The 19,474-nt window shown below is 42.1% G+C and overlaps 1 protein-coding gene across 3 annotated transcripts in view; it reads right to left on the bottom strand.

The window, feature by feature from the left end:
- LOC124553956 overlaps positions 1-19,474 on the bottom strand; it is a 241,926-nt gene that overhangs the window by 91,810 nt on the left and 130,642 nt on the right. The gene's annotated exons all lie outside the window — the stretch shown is intronic.

Consider the following 19,474-nt stretch of genomic DNA (forward strand, 5'->3'; position numbering starts at 1 on the left):
CACACACACACACACACACACACACACACACACACACACACACACAAAATCAGTTTACAATAGATAATATAAGATACCGTGGTTTCCTTTGTCAGTAACCACTTTAATCTGACGTGTGCCTATACTGTAACTGTTTCTTTCATGATAGCAGTCTCTGGGACTTTCCATTATGGATTTAGTAGCCTGGTCTTCATCTAGTCTTCATGTTTAATGGAACCTGATTCAGGTTTAACGGAACCTGACTTTGCAGATACTGTTTTAAAGTGGCTTGAGGACAGTTTGGAAAGCGGCGTTGGATCAGATTGTAAAAACGAGATTGAAAGTGAACAGAATACAGTATAGGAACAGTGCAAAAGTGAAGATGAATTTATTTTGCCACCTGTGAATTCCATGAATGAAACATGTAATCATGTGATGAAGACAGAAGAATGGAGACTTAATTCTTAGCTATAGGTTCTGCTAGAATTACATTAGGTCAAAACAAATATTGCTGTTTCTCAAGGCCTATTCCAACAATGGGCAATGGCATTTTTCCATATGTTGGATGTAACTGGGTCGGATGTGTTTGTTCTTCACAATTCCTACAAAGACAATGCTCAGGTGAATCGTTTCAATCTTGGAAGAAGCTAGTAAACTTGTTGGCAACACCACAGACGAAAAGCGAGTCAACACGTATCACATACCCCGTGAACTTCACACATCCTTCAATGTGTTTTCGGTGTAGCAGATCCGAGAGTAGCAGTCGTTGTAGAACAATTGAAAATACGCAAAACCTGCGCCACCTGTGACCCGAGAAAGAATAGAACGACACCTTACATTTGCCACTGTTGCAAGGAGCCAATATGAAGCGAAACCTTAAACATTTCCAGTGTGTGCAAAGGAAACCAAACACCAAAAAAGTACTATCGTAATTTTCATTTTTTTAATGTTTTGAGGGGACTTTATGCTTTTATTATTTTATGTATAATAAAAATATCAGAAAAAGTAAAATGTAGATTCCAGGGCATTTGAATTTTCATAGCATATCATGTAATATTATGTTCATTTTGTGTAGTTTTCCGTTTAAATGCATTTTTTTCGTAAAAATAAAACTTTAAAATTTATTTTAATACATATATATATTTTATGTGGTAATAATTTTTACATAAAATCTGAACTGTTCCTCTGAAATTTCTGAATGCAATTAAATATAGCGGTCACTCTAAGACTGCAACTTGGCCAGCGTGTGACCAAATAAGAACGCTCAATTGCAAGAGATGTTTTTGGTTGACACATTTTCTACGTGTGCTTCTGTACATTACTGCAAAAGTATTATGAAAGTACTGAATATAGAGTATAATTTGGCAATGTATCTTTAGCAACTGAAAGACAACAATGATTGGAGCTAACAGCCGGAGAGTTAACAGAAAGCTACTGAAAATGGCACGAACTGAATCCAGCCCTGTCAGAAAAAATTGAGCAGGAAAGTCATGTGGAAGACGAGTGTCATTGTAGAGTGTGTAAAGATACATTGTTTCCTAGATAACAGAATGCAGCATGTCATTCTCAATGGAGAGAAGTCTTCCGGAGTAAGAGTGATTTCAGGTGTGCCACAGGGGAGTGTCATGGGACCGTTGCTGTTCACAATATCCATAAATGACCTTGTGGATGACATCGGAAGTTCACTGAGGCTTTTTGCGGATGATGCTGTGGTGTATCGAGAGGTTGTAACAATGGAAAATTGTACTGAAATGCAGGAGGATCTGCAGCGAATTGACGCATGGTGCAGGGAATGGCAGTTGAATCTGAATGTAGACAAGTGTAATGTGCTGCGAATACATAGAAAGATAGATCCCTTATCATTTAGCTACAAAATAGCAGGTCAGCAACTGGAAGCAGTTAATTCCATAAATTATCTGGGAGTACGCATTAGGAGTGATTTAAAATGGAATGATCATATAAAGTTGATCGTCGGTAAAGCAGATGCCAGACAGATTCATTGGAAGGATCCTAAGGAAATGCAATCCGAAAACAAAGGAAGTAGGTTACAGTACGCTTGTTCGCCCACTGCTAGAATACTGCTCAGCAGTGTGGGATGCGTACTAGATAGGGTTTATAGAAGAGACAGAGAAGACCCAACGGAGAGCAGTGCGCTTCGTTACAGGATCATTTAGTAATCGCGAAAACGTTACGGAGATGATAGATAAACTCCAGTGGAAGACTCTGCAAGAGAGACGCTCAGCAGCTTGGTACGGGCTTCTGTTGAAGTTTCGAGAACATACCTTCATACCTTCACTGAGGAGTCGAGCAGTATATTGCTCCCTCCTACGTATATCTCGCGAAGAGAAGGTGAGGATAAAATCAGAGAGATTAGAGCCCACACAGAGGCATACCGACAATCCTTCTTTCCACGAACAATTCGAGACTGGAATAGAAGGGAGAACCGATACAGGTACTCAGGGTACCCTCCGCCACACACCGTCAGGTGGATTGCTGAGTATGGATGTAGATGTAGAATTATGGTAGCGAAAAATCATTAAATTTTCTATAATATTTCCAACCAGACCCAAAAAAGTCGCCAATCCCAAACAAGAATTTTAGTCGCTCTTGTGCTTCTCAAATTCCCCATATTTAGCGCCTTTTCCCCTAAATTAGCAACTCCGACCGACGCCTTCGACGTCGTTACAATAACCGGTTTCGACTGTAGTAGTGTGGCTTAATTTTTTTATCAGCAGAACAAAATCTTGCATTCTGTTGGGTATTTAAAAAATCGGAACGTTTCCTGTTACTTTGTGTTATATATGAATTTAAAAAAACTGATGGGAGTATTTGCGAAAAATAACACAGATCGTGGGACAATCTGCATACATTCTGCTGCGGGCTTGGCGTTAAAAAGAGGTGAAGAAGCTGAGGCTCTTTTGGGCGTTAACTGCAACGTAGAAATGGTTTCCACAAGAATGAGGGAGTACACAATATTTCAGCTAACTGTTGTTTCTTCAGATCGTTGCCAGCATAAGGGAGAAAGAATAAGTCGAGGATGCGCAAGAAAACGAAGAAACAGCCGTATCTGGACGGCTCAGCTGTCTTAAGTAAAAATTAAAAAAAAGGGAGAAAAGGTGCCGATGACCCATTAAATAGTTTAGTGAAAGTATTATGGATGCAGACGATACATCGATGTTTTAAGAACATTAGGAAGAGATATTGGATTTAATTTCCCGTCGACATCGAAGTCATTAACTCTCCGTTGCTCGCGCGGATGACTTTCCTGCTCAATTTTTTCTGACAGGGCTGGAATCAGTTCGTGCCATTTTCAGTAGCTTTCACTTAGCTCTCCGGCTGTTAGCTCCAATCATTGTTGTCTTTCAGTTACTAAAGATACATTGTTTAAGACGCGTTTACACTGAGTTCGCAACATTGTAGTAGTGGACTACCGATGTTCGCAACACAAAATCAATGTTTCATGGCTGCGTCGGTAAAGATCAAAGAAACATTGTTCGTGGCCTGCTACCACTATATTCCGCTAGGTAGCGCTAGTGTTCGTTTGCTCTGAGTGAGTGTTTTGGTGTTTGTTTTGCTGGAGTGTAGTGGTGCGTTTATGTCCCTTCATTTTTATTTGAGATGGAGTTGCGCAGGTAACAAAAATACTAAAATCAAACATGATTCATTACAAAAAGTTGCTGCGGCACCAGTAGCTGTACGTGGACAAAAAAATTAAATCTCTCTCGTCTCAGTACCGACGAGAGAAAAGAAAAATAGAGGAAAGTAAAAAATCTGCATTTGGTACTGACACACTTTACGAAACGAAGTGGTTTGGATTTAAATATCTACGTTTCCTGGATAGTACGGAACTATTTGAGATATGGCTGGCTTTTATAGGAGTCTCCTGATGCCAGAAAACGAAGAGTAATAGCAAGTCTTTGGTTCACAGGGATTGCTTTTCTGTAATTTGTGACTTTCTTTGAAACAACTGGTCCTATAATATTCAACAACATTTCAAAATCTGACGGCGACATCCTAGTGAAGTTACGAAAGCCAGGACCGTCTTCCAAATTCAGCTCACAAAGCGTGTCATTCCCGCCACGTCTTCTATAGTATGTTTTGGTCCACCGACGGCGACTACGTCGTTTTCTTCGTCTGTTCATTTCAATAAGTATTATTAATGCAGCACCAAATGTCATTAATTCTTCCTCTTCACCTGACATTGCATATCTCTTGATGTGAATACTCAAAGTAACCTATCAGTTCACCACAGCAGACTATGCGAATACGTAGAAATGTTGGTCGCTAGTGTAAACGGGAATGCAAACGACGAACAATGTTGCCAACATGTTGAGGGAACAAGTTGCACACAATGTTCCGAACAAAAACACGTTCGGAGCTCAATGTAAACGCGCCTTTATGAAACATTATTATACTCTGGAGGACACTTGTCATCCGCGCGAGCTCTGCTGACACAATCTGAAACAAAGTAAGTCTGTATTACTTTATTGCTTTCCTAGATTCTATCGATCTTTCTTGCGCGTAAATTTAGACGTATTGAAACTGACTGCAGTTACGTTCCATGGTACCTAGTATTCTCTTTACTTTTAAATTGTAAAAGAAATGTCAAAGGCAAAAAACCTCAGACAGTTTAGTAACGATCCTAATGTATGGGTGGAATGGTTCCATGAGCTCAGTGACGAAGATGCTCAAAGTGATAGCGCTGACTCAGAGACTGAGGCTTCTGTTCATGAAAGCGGTCATGATTCAGGAACAGAACAAGAAGTGTCAGAAAATGATGAATATGAATCACAGGAAGAAGTAACTCAAGAGGATGCATTTTTTTTTTAAAGGGGGAGATGGAATAACTAAACGGAGTAAAAATAAATGTCCTACCAGTGTTAGAAGCAGATCTTGTAATTTTATTACGCGTTTGCCTGGACCAAAAATTAAAGCTCGAATAAAAAAGACAGAAATATAAATTCTGAATGTATTCCTGGATGAAAACATAAAGAGCATTATCGCAAAATGCACAAATATATACGTCAATTAAGTTCGTGGTAACTTCTCTAGGGAAAGGGACGATAAAGAAACAGATGAGATAGAGATCAGAGCTTTCACTGGTTTGTTATATCTATGTGGATACTTGAGATGTTCTAGGAAGAGTATATCGAAATTGTGGGATAACTCAAAGGGAAAAGGACTTGAGTCATGTTATTCATACTAAGTGAAAACCGATTCAGGTTTCTGTTGAGATGTCAGAAGTTTGATAATATACATGATAGACGTTTTCGCAAAGAGAGATTGACAAGTTGGCTGCTATCAGAGAGGTACTTGAACTATTCACGAACAACTGCCAAAAATATTTTTCACCTAGTTGATATCTTACTGTTGACGAACAGCTTTTGGCATTTAGAGGAAACTGCCCGTTCAGGCAATATACTCTTGGCAAACCAGCAAAGTTTGGGTTAAAAGTGTTTGCTCTGGTTGATGTAAAAACAGCTTACACTTTGAATTTTGAACCGTACGCCGGCAAGCAACGCAGAGAGACCATGTAATGCCAGTAATTCAGCTGAAGATATTGTTCTTCGAATGGTCAAACTGTTTCAAACGTTATAATATATTAAACTGTACAAATATTAAATGTATTATATTTAGATTTAATAAAAATCATAAAACCAGTCATAAAGACCGTTCAAAGTGTACAAATACACCGCTTGCTTTGTGGATGACACCAGTAATCTGCGCGAGTGACGATGTCACGAATTTTCGCGCTAGTAACGGAGGGTTAAGAGACGCAGCACAAGCTCGGATCGCGTCAAGGATGGAGAAGGAAAGCGGCTGTGCCTTTTCAAAGGAACCATTCATCCGGTGCGATTTAGGGACGGCATGAAAAACCTAGATCTGAATGCCTGGCGTGGGGGGTTTCAACCGTCGTTCTCCCGAATACGAGTCCAGCGTGCTAACCACTGCACTATCTCGCTCGGTCAGACCATCAGAGATTCTCGTTAGACATCGAGGTTAGCACCGATGTTTTGAATGGCGATGCATCGAAGACTAATGCCAGAAACATTGACATCGTTCAACAATGGATCATACATTCCATTCATTGACAGGTCCAGTCTCGTAATTTGGTTCAAATGGCTCTAGGGGACTGATGACCTCAGATGTTAAGTCCCATAGTGCTTAGACTTAGAACTACGTAAACCTAACTAACCCAAGGACATCATACACATCGATGCCCGAGGCAGGATTCGAACCAGCGACGTAGCAGTCGCGCGGTTCCAGACTGTAGCGCCTAGAACCGCTCGGCCACCCCGGCCGGCAGTCTCGTAATTTGTGTAGTGCTACATTTATTGCTGTCCTCGCCATTTTTGTACTTTTGAATTAGTAGATAACTAAAATTTAAAGTTTACAATACAATTATTTACTTCAAATAGTCTCAACTGAATTATGCGCTGCAGCCACTGGGTATATGTGATTCTCATTATCGATTGCCAAGACCGTGTATGCCCTTAGGAATTTTATAATCATGGATAATAAATAGTTTTCCACTGTAGAAATAAATGGATTCTGAAGTTAATAAAAGAGGTGTGTTTACTGTAAGAGGTGCCAAGCCAAGAAACAATAAAAACTAGGATTGACGATAACTATGGAGCACCGAGTGATCTGTTTAAAACACACTTAACGAATGCTGGAAACTCACGGTATATTGATAATTTTGCAAAAACAGACAATGTCTTATGGGATAACAGCAATCAGTGATTTTATAATGTTACTTAAAATCCGTCTTGATTGCAAATTTTTTCTTCATATGACCGGTTTCGGTTCATTCAGAACAATCTTCAGATCTGATATTTCAGTTACAGGAGTAACCCGTCCAAATCCAGCAACTTTCACATGCTACGTCACCTGTTGCTGGATTTGGACGGGTTACTCCTGTAACTAAAATATCAGATCTGAAGATGGTTCTGAATGAACCGAAACCGGTCACATGAATAAAAAATTTGCAATCAAGACGGATTTTAAGTAACAGTATATTTATAACTTTTACTTATGGACCGTCTGACAGCAACTGAATCAAACACAATTTTACTGCCATACGCGTTTCGCCTTTATTTTCTGCAAGGCATCATCAGTGGCCTGGAATATGTACACATGTTCGCTATTTTATTTACATTTTTGTCACTGTGCCTATAGGTTATAAACAGTTCTGGTGGTTGGTATTTCCTAATTAAGTAGTAATGTTTTGAACTGTACTTACTACTTAATTAGGAAATACCAACCACCAGAACTGTTTATAACCTATAGGCACAGTGACAAAAATGTAAATAAAATAGCGAACGTGTGTACATATTCCAGGCCACTGATGATGCCTTGCAGAAAATAAAGGCGAAACGCGTATGGCAGTAAAATTGTGTTTTATTGAGTTGCTGTCAGACGGTCCATAAGCAAAAATTATCAATAAACCGCAATATTACGCGCAACTGAGGAAGACAGGACTACAAAAGTTGAAGATGTCAATGCTGGAAACTGTTGTATTGCCGACGGTATTTGGGCAGAAACAACGCAAATCAAATCAGCTGTGGACACTGATATTCACTATCTAGGCAAGTCTCAACTCACCAGCGGAACATGATGTATTTTTGAGTAGACAGAACATCACACAGCGCTGTACATCACTCAAAAATTTTGAATTGAAAAATTTTCAGCTATCATCAAAGATATTGACAGCACTGTTACGAAGGTCAATCGGGACACTACAACCTGGGAGGCCGTGAAGTCACTTTTCCCAAAAATTGCAAAGGTGTATTTACCATCGTCGCCACATCTGACCCAAGCGAGAACTTGTTCTCGGAGGCTCTAGCAACCGTCCACCTCGGCAGGAAACAGACTTCTACGGACTGGATAATCCAAGCTTCTTTTTCCTATATTCTGTGTCAGAGTTGTTATTATCAAAGAAATAAGTTTTCTTGAATGATAAAAAAAAGAATTTTCTATGCAAGATCTACTTTATTCAGTTTCGTAATCTGATTTATACGAAGACAGTTAATGATAGCACCGGTCGGTATTATTGCACCCAATGTAAACCAACGTTGGGAAAGGTAGGTAGATGAAACTAGATTTACGAAGAAATAGATAACTATTTCCAGTTAGTTTGTGTTTCAAAATATCTCTGACCACATTTACATTCTTTTATTGTACTACTTTAAACTAAAATCATTGCGGGCTGCTTATTCTAACATTTCTAAAATATATAGAAACATCGATGTATCGTTTTCAAGAGCAATTTTATTAACATCGCCGTTTTTCAACGCGATCTTTATTAATACCGACGTTTTATGGTATGGACATCGATGGCTCTACAGCCGGCCTGAGTGGCCGAGCGGTTCTAGGCGCTACAGTCTGGAACCGAGCGACCGCTACGGTCGCAGGTTCGAATCCTGCCTCGGGCATGGATGTGTGTGATGTCCTTAGGGTAGTTAGGTTTAAGTAGTTCTACGTTCTAGGCGACTGATGACCTCAGAAGTTGTCGCATAGTGCTCGATGTTTTAGAGAGCGATGCTGCAGCCCTAGCAGGTATTGCGCAATAGGAACTGCGTGGGCGGCAAGCAGAAGAGGGCGAGGACTTCGTGGTCTCCCCAAGGAGCGAAAAATGGACACTGAAATTAGAATAATGAGCGTCGTGCATGAAGCTCAGTACGAACCGCGATAAGTTCAAAGAAATAGCAATGCTCTTTCAGGACACTGGCCAGTTTGAAATCATCACCCTTCAGTGACATCCGAGCCTGTTTTTGAGTTACGTCTCCAGCTGCAAGTGACACACATGGGCCAGAGACATCAGACACAGCTAACTTGTTTTAAGAACTGTTCGAAATATTTCTAACATAAATTTTAATTTTATAGTGAGCAGTTATCAAATAAAAACTGAGAAACCACTTCTGTGTCTACGTTATAGTTACATCCAAAATTCTGAATATCACTGCAAACAACAAAAAATTAACTTCCAATTAGACAAGTAGTTTACCTTAATGTCAGGAACATCTTTTCTTCTGGCGAGATGGCTTTCCTTCAAACGGAATCCTTTTTCTTCAGTTCATCGTCGAACGAACGTCCTGACATTCCAAAGCAAATGAAAAATTTGTCCCGGTAATTTCTTAAATAATTGTCTAGTGTGTGCTGTAACCCGTTTACATCGCGATCAGCAATGAATGGGTGTGCCCGGAACTTTGTTTCCCGCATAAGCACACACAGCACAGCTGCTAGCTCTCCTACGTCCATTTCGATACTGAGCGAAGGCTGAAAAAATCGCCCTCGGGAGAGACTGGCGGCATATGAACCGACACAACGTAGAGCCGCTAGCAAAGACGCCAACACAAGCGCGGTAGCGCCCTTTTAAGCACCCAGGCCACCTCGTCACGTGACGCGACAGCAGCGCTCCTAGCGCACGAAGTCTAAACTACAGCGTCCGTGTCGTTAATAGCACTACAGCACAAGCACCAACCGACCGACGATTTGGACGTGTGTTGGCGTTTGGGCCGGTATTACACTATCAAATTTCTTTGTCTAAGATGTGATCAAATATTCGTCAAATATATTTGACAAAGATCTTTGACGTGGCGCTAAAAAGGGGTATTACACTGTCGTCATATTTTTCGTCAAAGTTCAAAACGGCTGACAACAACTTTGTTATTAACCGCAGCAGTTGCATATACCACAACTGCAGTGTGTGCACATGCGGAAGAGAAGCGGGGGGAAAAAATGAAACGTACCTGGGTGAAGCCGTGGGTTTTACGACGACACAATAAAAGCATTCAACAAAACGTGTTACGTGAGCTTATAGTGGAGGACGTCAAGTCGTACATCAATTACTTAAGGATGGATGAGCATACATTTCTGTATGTGCTCAGTGAAGTGTATCCTCACATCACAAAGCACAATATTCACTTAAGAACTGCTACATCTGCAGAAGACAGGCTCACTGTAACAGTCCGATTTCTCGCTACAGGAGAGGGTTTCGTTAGGTCTCCAATCTTCTTAATCTATTTTTGTATTCAGGGTGCCTCACTTTATAAAGCACCTCATCAGCTTCATATACATCTCTATTAATTTTTTAGTTGTCGGTAGACAATTTTATTTACTGGCAATGTTTATAAAAACGTTACAGATGACAGAACGCTGCAGGCATGCTAGCGCTTACGTGGTAACACGTTACACTGCAATGAACAGAAGACAAGAGACTTCTTTGATCAAAACTACAGCGAGGCCCTAGATATGATCAGATTTATTTAACGACAGACGAGGTTTGTCAAAGTTCCCTATTACACCATCAAATTTCTTTGACAAAGATATTGGACAAAGAAATACGATAGCGTAATACCGGCCTTAGGCTGCCGCCACAGTGGCTCCGATATCGGTGGAATCCGCCGACGACCGACATCGGCTGGGGACGGCCGATCTTTTCCAGTCAGTACACCACTAAGTGTGCGGTCACACTATGATGTTGTTGTTGTCTTCAGTCCTGAGACTGGTTTGATGCAGCTCTCCATGCTACTCTATCCTGTGCAAGCTTCTTCATCTCCCAGTACCTACTGCAGCCTACATCCTTCTGAATCTGCTTAGTGTATTCATCTCTTGGTCTCCCTCTACGATTTTTACCCTCCACGCTGCCCTCCAATACTAAATTGGTGATCCCTTGATGCCTCAGAACATGTCCTACCAACCGATCCCTTCTTCTAGTCAAGTTGTGCCACGAACTCCTCTTCTCCCCAATCCTATTCAATACTTCATTAGTTATGTGATCTACCCATCTAATCTTCAGTATTCTTCTGTAGCACCACATGTCAAAAGCTTCTGTTTTCTTGTCTAAGCGATTTATTGTCCACGTTTCACTTCTATACATGGCTACACTCCTTACAGATACTTTAAGACACGACTTCCTGACACTTATATCTATACTCGATGTTAACAAATTTCTCTTCTTCAGAAACGCTTTCCTTGCCATTGCCAGTCTACATTTTATATCCTCTCTACTTCGACCATCATCAGTTATTTTGCTCCCCAAATAGCAAAACTCCTTTACTACTTTAAGTGTCTCATTTCCTAATCTAATTCCCTCAGCATCACCCGACTTAATTCGACTACATTCCATTATCCTCGTTTTGCTTTTGTTGATGTTCATCTTACACCCTTCTTTCAAGGCACTGTCCATTCCGTTCAACTGCTCTTCCAAGTCCTTTGCTGCCTCTGACAGAATTACAATGTCATCGGCGAACCTCAAAGTTTTTATTTCTTCTCCATGGATTTTAATACCTATTCCGAACTTTTCTTTTGTTTCCTTTATTGCTTGCTCAATATACAGATTGAATAACATCGGTAGCCGATCCTATTTCCCGAAAGAAACGCCTTCGGACGACAACCAGTGTAATTCAAATCAGTTTGTTTTCTTCGATCAAATCAACTGACGTTCTAGCACACGAAATGTGGAGCGTGAGAAACTGGTAAGTTTGGACCAAAACAGTGAGTTTGTGGCATCCTGAGGATGAAAATATCATAATCGGGAACATAGTTCGGAATCTATGGACTGAAATCGCAGGTTTGTTCGAAACCTCAAAGAGGCAATGTCTTTATTGGAAATTTTAGGCATAGATTGTCAAAATCAATTTGTTCAAGTCAAGAGGGTGGCACACCTTATATCTACTGTACTTGATCTTTTTTGTTGTAGGTTGTCAATAGTTATTATTACTGCTTACTGGCGTATTTACTGGTGTATTTCCACTTTTAAGTGCTTCAGGTTTTCATAGGACCTTATGCAACACTTGGTGCTTCTCTTTCATTCGTGTGCTAAGTGAGAGTCACTGGAGGTTAACTGACATGCGTCAGCACAACTTTAAATAAATACAGCGAAACAGAGTGCTTGTAACTTACTTTGCAAGGTCACTACGAATTAACTGCAATATGTGGCAGAACGTTTCTGCCGTCATCTCTTATATTCGTAAAACTTGTCTGGTTACTCCGATAACTGAGGACAGGGGGTATAGTACTCGCCCACTTTCTTTGCGAGACGGGAAAGGTCACTCACATGCATTAGGCGTCTCTTAATAGCAGAAGCCGCTATGCAGATATCGTATCCAAACAGAGGCATCGTGGTATCTACCCCATCCGACGTTAAAATCTAACCTACTTCATACGTGGAGTAGATTCTAACCTAACCACCTTGACCCTGCCAAAAACTGACGAAGGGATCACACGCACTATGACGACGCTGTCGGCCGATCGTATCGGGCGGCCTATGGCGATAGTGTCTGAAGACCATTGTCGGAGCTCCTGTAAAATGGAAATGTCGTGTGGCTAGGGCCTCCCGTCGGGTAGACCGTTCGCCTGGTGCAGGTCTTTCGATTTGACGCCACTTCGGCGACCTGCGCGTCGATGGGGATGAAATAATGATGATTAGGACAACACAACACCCAGTCCCTGAGCGGAGAAAATTTCCGACCCAGCCGGGAATCGAACCCGGGCCCTTAGGATTGACAGTCTGTCACGCTGACCACCCAGCTACCGGGGCGGACGGAGCTCCTGTGAACGCATAGGCTGAGCTACCGGCAAACTTTCCTCGTCGGAATGTCAGCTTATTGTGCCGTATGTAGTTCTGTCGTGCCAACTGCGCGACAAAATTTCGTCTTTTGTCACTGAGAGCGAGATTAAACACTGCTCTCATCTACAGAACAGAGTTAGAGACAGACGAAACGTTAAGGACACAGTTTCTGTGAAAATTTGTAGATTGCAGATGTTTGTGGGACAAATCGTGCGAGGAATATACATTATAAGATCAGAAGAATACGAACTCCCACCAAAAACATACGTTTTTCATATTAGGTGCATCGTGCTGCACCTACTGCCAGGTACTACATACCAGCGACCTCAGTCGTCATTAGACATCCTGAGAGAGCAGAATGGAGCGCTCCGCGGAACTCGTGGACTTCGAACGTGGTCAGGTGATTGGGTGTCACTAGTCTCTAGTCACTTCTAAACATCAAATGGCTCTAAGCACTATGGGACTTAACTTCTGAGGTCATCAATCCCCTATATCTTGGTTTAATTAGTTCTAAGTAACCTAAGGACATCACACATATCCATGCCCGAGGCAGTATTCGAACCTGCGACCGTAGCAGTCGCTTCTACATAAAAAATTACCGATTTTATCAGATCTTGAAGTAATGCACATACAAATTTTGACATCTTCAATCGGTGTAGATTATACAGAGGGGTCCAAAAAAAGTATCCACTGTTTAAAAGTCCACAACTGTCGAACTAATTGACGGAGTTGTCACATCTTTGGTAGTGTAACAGTTTGTAGTGCGGCAATCACCACACAAGCATTGTATTGCGTTGTTTTGTTTTGTCAGATAGTGTTTTGTTCTTAGTTGCACCTAGTAACTCGAGTAAACATGGCTGGCACAAGGCTTACATTCGATGAAAGGAAGTCAGTTTCGAAGTGGTATTTTAAGTACGCAAACATTAATGATGTTCAACGCCAATGGCGAAATGAGTATCAAACAGAGCCACCGACACGTTTAACGATTCGTCGCATTCGAGACAAATTTGAAGCCGAAGGCTGTGTTAAAGATGTACACAAACAACGATCTGGACGACCTGTAACAGTAACAAGTCCAGCTAAATCCCGTCGTGTCTTACAACAATTCACTCGCTCACCACGGCAGTCTGTGAGACAGTGTGCCCGTGAAACTGGAGTGAGTCGCTCAAGTGTTCGCCGAATTTTGAAGACAGCAAAGTGGAAGTGCTACATCCCACGATTGCTTCACGCAAAGAACGAGGACGACCCAGATCGTAGAATGGAGTACTGCGAGTGGTTTACTAACATGGTGCGCAACGATGAAGAGTTTGCAGAGACGATTGTGTCATCTGATAAACTCAATGGTACAGTAAATCGCCATAATTGCATCTACTGGGCCGCCGAAAATCCGAACGTCCGTGTAGACAAAGCCGTGAATTTGCCAGGAGTAAATGTGTGGTGTGGATTGCCTTACCGGGGCTCGATTGGGCCATTCTTCTTTGATGGCGCAGTTGCCGGTGAGGTGTACCTTCAGAAGCTTCAGACATCAATTTTACCTGCCATCCGAGACTTGTATGGAGACGGAAGAGTTTACTTTCAACAAGGCGGTGCCCCAGCCCACTACCAAAATCGTGTTAGGGCGTATCTCGACGAAACTCTACGAGGAAGATGGATAGGCCGTAGATGTGCTGTGGAGTATCCACCACGTTCCCCAGACGAAACTCCTCTGGACTAATGGACGTCGCTTATCGACGAAAGCCACGCACATTGGATGTACTTCGAGAATCCATCGTACATTCGTGTGCAAATATGCAACTGAACACGTTGCAGTCAGTAGTTCGTGCTGCAGTTCGGTGGCATCGTTTGTGTGTGGATGTTAATGGTGACCATTTCTAACACCTACAGTGGACTTTAAGCTACACTTTCACCAAAAAATGAGACAACTCCGTCAATTAGTTTGCAAGTTATGGACTTTTAAACAGTGGATACATTTTTTTGGACCCCTCTGTATTTCAAAAATAAAATACCTCCAGTGTGTGTTTATAAGTGCTCATATACACTACTGGCCATTAAAATTGCTACACCAAGAACAAATGCAGATGATAAACGGGTATTCATTGGACAAATACATTATACTAGAACTGACATGTGATTACATTTTTACGCAATTTGGGTGCATTGATCCTGAGAAATCAGGGCCCAGAACAACCACCTCTGGCCGTCATAACGGGCTTGATACGTCTGGGAATTGAGTCAAACAGAGTTTGGATGGCGTGTACAGGTACAGCTGCCCATGAGTAGTGACTGGCGTATTGTGACGAGCCAGTTGCTCGGCCACCATTGACCAGACGTTTTCAGTTGGTGAGAGATCTGGAGAATGTGCTGGCCAGGGCAGCAGTCGAACATTTTCTGTAACCAGAAAGGCCCGTACAGGACCTGCAACGTGCGGTGGTCCTGCATTATCCTGCTGAAATGTAGGGTTTCGCAGGGATCGAATGAAGGGTAGAGCCACGGGTCGTAACACATCTGAAATGTAACGTCCACTGTTCAATGTGCCGTCAATGCGAACAAGAGGTGACCGAGACGTGTAACCAATGGCACCCCATACCGTCACGCCGGGTGATACGCCAGTATGGCGACGACGAATACACGCTTCTAATGTGCGTTCACCGCGATGTCGCCAAACACGGATGCAACCATCACGATGCTGTAAACAGAACCTGGACTCATTCCAAAAGATGACGTTTTGCCATTCGTGCACCCAAGTTCGTCGTCGAGTACAGCATCGCAGGTGCTCCTGTCTGTGATGCAGCGTCAAGGGTGACCGCAGCTACGGTCTCCGAGCTGATAGTCCGTGCTGCTGCAAACGTTGTCGAGCTGTTCGTGCAGATGGTTGTTGTGTTGGAAACGTCGCCATCTGTTGACTCAGGGATCGAGACGTGGCTGCACGATCCGTTACAGCTATGCGGGTAAGATGCCTGTCATCTCGACTGCTAGTGATACGAGGCCGTTGGCATCCAGCACGGCGTTCTGTATTACCCTCCTGAACCCACCGATTCCATATTCTGCTAACAGTCATTGGATCTCGACCGACGCGAGCAGCAGTGTCGCGATACGATAAACCGGAATCGCGGTAGGCTACAATCCGACCTTTATCAAAGTCGGAAACGTGATGGTACGCATTTCTCCTCCTTACACGAGGCATCACAACAACGTTTCACCACGCAACGCCGGTCAACTGCTGTTTGTGTATGAGAAATCGGTTGGAAACTTTCCCGATGTCAGCACGTTGCAGCTGTCGCCACCGGCTCCAACCTTGTGTGAATGCTCTGGAAAGCTAATCATTTGCATATCACGGCATCTTCTTCCTGTCGGTTAAATTTCGCGTCTGTAGCGCGTCATCTTCGTGGTGTAGCAATTTTAATGGCCAGTAGAGCATATACATATAATCATTTTATTCGGAAAATTGCAAAGTTTATAATGAGATAAAAATCCGAAAATGTGAAAAAAAATTACGATCCAACTCCCCTTGAGTGAAGACCGTCGGCCACTGCATTGTCCGTGGTGAGGGCTTATGCCTGAAGTTTGGTGTTCTCGGCACACTCTTAACAGTGTGTAGCTCACTATATTGGACTTCCTAACGATTTCCGAAATTGAATGTGCCACGGGTGGGGGCTCCAACTAGCATTCCGCGTTTAACATCTGGTAATTCCGGTCGTGCGGCCATAAACCTTTTAACATGAATCATGTAGCGGGACTTTGAATTTCGCCGCGCTACACTCGTTCCCTCAGATAAAAAATATCCCGTCGCAGCGGTATGAGCGCTCGACGGCAGAGAAAATACTAAAATTATAACGCTCTTTTTTTTGTTTTCTATACGTTTCTGAATTGTCTCTTGTTAGCCGAAGCTGAAGGCAGACGTGATCTGATCAAGACGTAAAAAAAAAAAAAAAAAAAAAAAAAAAAAAAAAAAAAAAAAAAAAAAAAAAAAACTTATTAGTTGTCTTGATCTGATTGTCATGTGTAGACATTGTGGAAGTTGTTAAGAAATTAGGAGGATGGAAGTAGCAAAGTACATTAAATTGCATACAGTATTAAGATGATTTTAATTGGTATAAATTAGTGATTCCTGGACTATTGCAAGATTTCGGAGCAGACTTTTCACGCAGAAATGAAGGAGATTTTTGAAGACATGGACGCCGCCCGAAAGAAGACAAGTTAACCTGGTAAAGGATGATCTCTCATCTGCGCCATTTCCCCCTGTCAGTTACATTTTGTTATTCTCTGTTCCTTTTCAGTAAGTTTTGTAGTGGAAATTGGTTTAACTTTTGCTCAAAAACACCACAAGGACCACCCCAGCTATAGCTTTTCTGCAATACGAAGTCCGATTTGCATTTCATTCTTTCCTTTTGTCACGGTCATTTACGATTTTAAAACCCCCTTTTTATTCACCATTTCTTCCCACATTTTCAACCTTTTCTCTTTTTCTTTTATTCTCTCTTTTCTTTTTTTTATTAACCACTACAATCACCTGACTACAAATGGCAGCTGGGCCACCGCACTGCCCTTTCACACCACGTGCACGCCATCTACATGTGTACATATCGCTGTCCCAGCTGCAAAATACTAACGCGAATTCTTTACAGACGAACGGAAAAACTTGTAGAAGCCGATCTCAGCGAAGATCGGTTTGGATTCCGTACAAATGCTGGACCACATGAGGCAATACTGACCCTACGACTTATCTTAGAAGAAAGATTATTGTTGTTGTTGTCTTCAGTCCTGAGACTGGTTTGATGCAGCTCTCCATGCTACTCTATCCTGTGCAAGCTTTTTCATCTCCCAGTACCTACTGCAACCCACATCCTTCTGAATCTGCTTAGTGTATTCATCTCTTGGTCTCCCTCTACGATTTTTACCCTCCACGCTGCCCTCCAATACTAAACTGGTGATCCCTTGATGCCTCAGAACATGTCCTACCAACCGATCCCTTCTTCTAGTCAAGTTGTGCCACAAACGTCTCTTCTCTCCAATCCTATTCAGTACCTCCTCATTATTTATGTGGTCTACCCATCTAATCTTCAGCATTCTTCTGTAGCACCACATTTCAAAAGCTTCTATTCTCTTCTTGTCCAAACTAGAAAGATTAAGGAAAGGTAAAACAACATTTCTAGCATTTGTAGACTTAGAGAAAGCTTTTGACAATGTTGACTGGAATACTCTCTTTAATATTCTGAAGGTGGCAGGGGTAAAATACAGGGAGCGAAAGGCTATTTACAATTTGTACAGAAACCAGATGGCAGTTATAAGAGTCGAGGGGCATGAAAGGGAAGCAGTGGTTGGGAAAGGAGTGAGACAGGGTTGTAGCCTCTCCCCGATGTTATTCAATCTGTATATTGAGCAAGCAGTGAAGGAAACAAAAGAAAAGTTCGGAGTAGGTATTAAAATCCATGGAGAAGAAATAAAAACTTTGATGTCCGCAGATGACATTGTAATTCTGTCAGAGACAGTAAAGGACTTGGAAGCGCAGTTTAATGGAATGGACAGTGTCTTGAAAGGAGGGTGTAAGATGAACATCAACAAAAGCAAAACGAGGATAATGGAACGTAGTCGAATTAAGTCGGGTGATGCTGAGGGAATTAGATTAGGAAATGAGACACTTAAAGTAGTAAAGGAGTTTTGCTATTTGGGGAGCAAAATAACTGATGATGGTAAAAGTAGAGAGGATATAAAATGTAGACTGGCAATGGCAAGGAAAGCGTTTCTGTAGAAGAGAAATTTTTTTTAATATCGAGTATAGATTTAAGTGTCAGGAAGTCATTTCTGAAAGTATTTGTATGGAGTGTAGCCATGTATGGAAGTGAAACATGGACGGTAAATAGTTTGGACAAGAAGAGAATAGAAGCTTTTGAAATGTGGTGCTACAGAAGAATGCTGAAGATTGGATGGGTAGATCACATAACTAATGAGGAAGTATTGAATAGGATTGGGGAGAAGAGAAGTTTGTGGCACAACTTGACCAGAAGAAGGGATCGGCTGGTAGGAGATGTTCTGAGTCATCAAGGGATCACAGATTTAGCATTGGAGGGCAGCGTGGAGGGTAAAAATCGTAGCGGGAGACCAAGAGATGAATACACTAAGCAGATTCAAAAGGATGTAGGTTGCAGTAGGTACTGGGAGATGAAGAAGCTTGCACAGGATAGAGTAGCATGGAGAGCTGCATCAAACCAGTGTCAGGACTGAAGACCACAACAACAATAACATGAATTGTCACCTCACTGTGTACTTTGGTCGTCGTCAACACCGTGAGTCAGTATTTCTAGCATCGACAATACGACACTACTCGATTTCAGACGGTCGTTATATTCACGTACTGATAGTAATATTGAATATAAGAAGAGGGGGGGGGGGGGCTTCCGTGTAACATTCTACTACTGCAGATGACGGGCAGTAATACTACGTCGTTGGCCCTGCAGGAAATGGCCGCAGCTGCTGGAGCCCGTGGTAGCACTGCAGGCCACGCACCCCGGGCGGACTACACAGGACTCTCTCACACAAATTGAAGCCAATCATTGGCCCTATCCGGTCCGCAAGTCGGCGGTTGCGCAACCGCGCCTCGGCCTGACGCAAGGGACACACTATCAAATAAATTAAATGAATTGGTCAATGGAGATGAAATCACTGCACCACATTTGAAACGTCCCTACGTTGACAGAACGTCCGAGACTGACTGAATGCAAAATTTAGCCATTCCAGTTTAGTACAAGGATAATCCCAAAAATAAGGTCTCCTATTTTATTATAAGTTGTGGTGTCACAAGGCTTAGGCCTGTCCCACACCTTATACGAAAAATTGTAAGAACAGTTGGTATTATTATGTTCTTTAAGTTTGTTTTTGGGTTTTCAGAAATACTGTGGGAAGAAAGTCTATTTATGTTGCAGA

This window comes from Schistocerca americana, chromosome 11 (genome assembly GCF_021461395.2).
Source record: "Schistocerca americana isolate TAMUIC-IGC-003095 chromosome 11, iqSchAmer2.1, whole genome shotgun sequence".
Lineage (NCBI taxonomy): Eukaryota > Metazoa > Arthropoda > Insecta > Orthoptera > Acrididae > Schistocerca > Schistocerca americana.